This window comes from Petaurus breviceps, unplaced genomic scaffold, assembly GCF_028583685.1.
Source record: "Petaurus breviceps papuanus isolate PSGF00001 unplaced genomic scaffold, PetGlider_PUasm1.0 176, whole genome shotgun sequence".
In the NCBI taxonomy this organism is placed as follows: Eukaryota; Metazoa; Chordata; class Mammalia; order Diprotodontia; family Petauridae; genus Petaurus; species Petaurus breviceps.
Genome location: NW_027185771.1, coordinates 32899744 through 32904875, shown reverse-complemented (window position 1 = coordinate 32904875; position 5132 = coordinate 32899744). Strand labels below are relative to the sequence as shown.

The following is a 5132-nucleotide window of genomic DNA, read 5'->3' as shown; positions in this document are numbered from 1 at the left end:
AAATCACAGAACACTTCTCAAAGTGAGCCCCCAAAACAAAGCTACACATCAGGGCTTATATAGCCTTCTCCTGGCTCAGAGAATGTAACAACCTTATTGACTCACTGGCCAATCAAGAAGTATCTACTGAAAAACAAGCCTCCCACCCCAGGCTTCAGGTGCACTTTAGCCTAGGGGCAGGGAAGATCTTCCAAATTTGCATTCCCATTACAGTCTTCAAATCCCCATTACTATTACAGAGATCCATGATTAGGAGGCAGTATATGGCTGATGGTTTATCAGAAATGTTCAGATATGTAGGAAGAGAACCAGGAAGAGAACCAAAGAGAGTTTCAAGAAAGTAAAAAAATATGTGGGTGGAAGGAACAGTCAACAGTCAAAATCTACAGAGAAATCATGAGGACTAAAAGTCATAAGACTTCACCCTTAAGAGATTGTAATGACTGGTCTTTGCCTGCAGAAAAGATGAGGAATGCACCTTCCTCTTTACCTTAGAGAAGTGAGGGATTATGAGAATATCAGTGAAGTGGTGGGATTGTAAACCAGTTTGCAAGTGGTTGAGAAGTATAGAAGAGTTGAGGCAAAAGAAGCAATGAATGTAAAAGGCTTCTCCTAGGAGTCTTTGAAAGAGAGGAACAGAATGAGATAAGAGCTTGTGGGGATATCAATATTATGTAAAGGTTGCTTTTTTTTTAAAAGAATGGGCATATTTTAGGTGGCAGGGAATGCTTCTAAAGATAAGGAGATATTGAAGATAGGGCAGAGGGATATCACAAATACAAGCTGTAAGAGTAGATAGAAAGGAAGGGATCAAAAGCACAAGTAGAGGGGCTGTGCATGGCAAGATGATAGGCAGAAGTATGCGGGAGCCATTTTGAATAGGCTCCAAAGAAGCTCATATTAACTAGAGGGTTTTTGATGGGAAGAGAGACCAAAGCAGGGGCAATAGACTAAGAGAAAGTGAATGACTAGAGGTCTCATTGAAGACATAGGTTAGATTTAGGAGGAGGGATTTAGTTAGAAATGGAGAGATGGGGAAGAATAGAAAATTGTTATAGATAAAATATCAGAGTTCTGGAATGTAGAAGTCAAATTGATATGAGTGATGGTAAGACAAGAGTCATTCTTGTGTGTGGCTGAGGTGAAGTGAAGGTGTAGATTATAAGAATTCGGATTAATGAATTGGGAGACCAGGATGTTTGATAATATACCAACATTTATCAGCATATATGCTAAAGTCCTCAAGTATAAGGGCAAAGGTTTGGGAGAAGAGAAAGCCATGGAATCAAGTCTTGAAGTCCTTCAGAAAGGAGGAGAAATACCTGGAGAATAGGAGACTACAGTAGATATGGGTAGGATCTAATGGGCATCTAGATGGTGCAGTAGATAGAGTACTAGACCTGGAGTCAGGATAAACCTGGAGTTCAAATCTCACTTTAGACACTTGGGTGCCCTGGGCAAGCTATTTAATCTCTGTTTGCTTATTTGTAAATCGGAGATAACAATGGCACCTGCCTGCCAGGGTTGTTGTGAGGATAAAATGAGATCATAAATCATAAAGCACTTAGCCTAATACCTAGCACATAGTAAATGCTATAAAAATATCAGTTATTATTATTATTATTATTATTATAGAAGGATGGAATAGCTCTTTCCTGTTCCGGAGCCTGACTGAGGCGCGTGGAGTGAACGCCGCCGTGACTCTGAGTCCCCGCGCCGGCGTTCAAAGACCCTCTTCCCGCCCCGAGAGCCACAGACAACGAGAGACATGACGGAGTGGGAGACTGCGGCTCCGGCCATGGCCGAGAATGTTAGGCAAGTGGAGCACGGACGACGTGCAGATCAATGACATCTCCCTGCAGGACTACATCGTCGTCAAGGAGAAGTATGCCAAGTACCTGCCGCACAGCTTCGAGCGCTACGCCGCCAAGCCCTTCCGCGAGGCTCAGTGCCCAATCGTGGAGCGCCTGACCAAGTCCATGATGATGCACGGCCGCAACAACGGCAAGAAGCTCATGACGGTGCCATCGTCAAGCACGCCTTCGAGATCATCCACCTGCTCACGGGCGAGAACCCGCTGCCCGTTCTTGTGAACGCCATCATCAACAGTGGTCCCCGGGAGGATTCCACCAGAATCGGGCGGGCGGGGACCGTGAGGCGCCAGGCCGTGGACGTGTCCCCGCCCCGGCGGGTCAACCAGGCCATCTGGCTCTTCTGCACGGGGCCCGAGAGGCAGCCTTCCGCAACATCAAGACCATCACCGAGTGTCTGGCCGACGAGCTCATCAATACCTCCAAGGGCTCCTCCAACTCGAGCGTGTGGCCAAGTCCAACCGCTGATACCTGCAGCCTGTCAATAATAAAGGCCCCCGCCCCTCTCTGGGGTCAGGGTCCCTGTGCCTGTCCAAAAAAAAAAAAAAAAAAGGATGGAATAAACCTTAAAAGATGAGAAGCTGCTGAATATTGTTGGCAGAAGGAGGTTCTGGAAGTGATGGTGAGGAGTAAGGAGTAATACCTAGTCTTCTTGGTCCTATTTGTCAGTGGCATGAGACAAAGTGTACCTAGAACTAGAGCTGATGGCTAGGAATGTGGTGGTTTCTGGAGTGGGTGGGGGTAGGGGGAGGTTTCCATGAGTAGAAGAGATTGGAAGGATTATGGGAGGAAGAGGAAAGATTGATGATAGAACTGGGGCTGTAGCAGAAACAATAGAAGAGGAGGGAAGATCAAGATGGGGATGAGAAAGGCTAGGACTGAGGAGGGTGGAGGAGAAAGAGGAGGAATAGTAACAGGGGAAGGAGGGAGGCAGGAGGTAGCTTAGTGACTCTGGATCACACAGATTAGGTAAGTAGGAGGTGGAAGTTTGGTAGCCAAGGATAAGGACTTCCACCCTCTAGGGTCTAGTGATGATGAAGAATGGCATCAGTTTGTTCTGTCTCAGGCACAAGAAGGGAGATTAGGTAGTGCATCTGGGTCAGCAAATACCTGCTGGTGAGGTCCTTAAGGTCTAACTGAACTCACACTCAAGTGCCAGTCTATTTTCCTCATCTCCGTTTAGGGAGGATGAGCAATCCAAAGAAACACTTGAACAAGGAGTGTGTTCTTGGCTTTTGCTCAGGATTGGTGTCTAAGGCTTTACTCCAGGATGAAATATTCTTGGCTCTTGGCAACGTTCAATAAGCTTGAATAAATTAGCATTTATTAATAATGATATTGGGCCCTTTCAGATGGGGTTCTACTGTATTCTTCAGAAAGGGCATTCATTAATAAATAGCAGCAATTAATGTGACAGGCAATGTGCTAGGCACTGGGGATAAAATGACAAAAATGAAACAGTTCCTGCCTTCAGGGAGCTGATGTTTTATCAAGGAAACAGCACGTCCCAATGACTGTGCTCTTCCAGCCGGGATGCTCCTGGTCGCCTTGAGGAAGGGCAAAGACCTTTAGCTTGGGATTGGCAGGACCTCCTCTAGTTTTTCTCCCCAAAGGCTTCAGTATTGAAGATTACTGCATCCTGTTCTTGTTCATCTTTCCTTTTCAAAGAGGAACAATGACATCACAAGGTCAATGTCCTAACTTGAGCATGAGTGAGATTTAAGTGAGGCAGCGTTGTGTGAAGTTGCCAGTCTCACTTTCCCAGGATCATCAAAGTCCAGTGGCAGGGACAAAAGTCAAGAGACTGGCCATGGCTGGGGATGCAGTGGATAACCTTGGCGTCTTTGGTGTCTGACCAATCTCTAAGCTCCACAGCACCTCCTTCAGGGCCTTCATGGCTGTTGAAACTCATTGTTGTCACCTGCCCATTCCTTCACGGTGGGGGAGGGAAGTCTTCACATGCTTGGTGTAGACATCCCCAACTCACTGACAAGTTTGAGGCCTGTTGGTTACTGTATATACACACACACCTCATATATATACTCAGAGGTACTAATCCTTCCTGAACACCTCATCCATGCCCTATATCCTACCTCCCACGAAGGAGGTGGGAGAGTTGTATACTCTCCTTTTGGACAATTCTTTCTGGTTTAGAGCTGGGCCTCTGAGGTAAGAGACCACACCATAATTTATGGTGACTATCCTGCACATAGCCAAATCTTCCTCTGTGCTGTGGAAATGAATGGCTGGCGGAAAAGGTACTGAAGACTTCTATACCCTAAGGTAGAAGAGGGGGACAGTCTATCCTTTGGAAATTTAGCTACTCAGATTCCCTACTGTGATCCAATGCTTCAACCCCACTTGAAAGGGCCTCACCCTTAAATCTCATAGATTCAGAGTTGTTTTTTTAATTTGTTTTTTGGAGGCAAGCCGGGTTAAGGGACTTGCCTGAGGTCACACAGCTAGTATCTGAAGCTGGATTTGAATTGAAGTTGTTCTTAAAACTATTGCTGTTGCCGTATACAACATTCTCTTGGTTCTACTAATTTTGCTCTTCGATTATTTAGTGCAAATTTTGCTATCTGCATCCAAAGAAAGAACTGGTAAATAGACACATAGAAGTGCATATACATATGCACATATATGTGTATATATGTGTGTGTATGCATATATACACATGTAAATATATATTTGTATCTGATGGTAGCCATCTCTGGGGCAGGGCAGGGGGGTGGAGGGAAGAAAAAAGGGGGGAAAGAAAGTTACATGATAACTTTTTTTTTTTTTGCCAGGGGGAATGCAGGGCAGTTGGGGTTAAGTGACTTGCCAAGGTCACAGGGCTAGTTTTGTGTTAAGTGTCTGAGGCTGGATTTGAACTCAGGTTCTCCTGACTCCAGGGCCGGTGCTCTATTCACTGTGCCTCCTAGTCTCCCCAGATTCTACTCTTTTAGGTTGTTTTTTGCTTTTTGGAGAGGGGAAGGTAGGGCAATTGGGGTTAAGTGACTTGCCAAGGTCACAGGGCTAGTTTTGTGTTAAGTGTCTGAGGCGGAATTTGAACTTGGGTCCTCCTGACTCCAAGGCCAGTGCTCTATTCACTGCACCACCTAGCCACTCCACATGATAATTTTATTATATATTTATAAAGAATAGCAAGTTGTACATAGTAGATATGCAGTTTAATGTGCAATCATATTTTTTTTTTACTATGTTACTTGTTTTATTTATTAAGTTCAGGATAAAACAAATTAAAAAAATACTCAT

At 45.0% G+C, this 5132-nt stretch overlaps 1 pseudogene; it reads left to right on the top strand.

Moving 5' to 3' along the window:
• The first annotated feature begins 1645 nt into the window (after window positions 1-1645).
• Window positions 1646-2448, top strand: LOC138159567 (small ribosomal subunit protein uS7-like; annotated as a pseudogene).
• Window positions 2449-5132: the final 2684 nt, after the last annotated feature.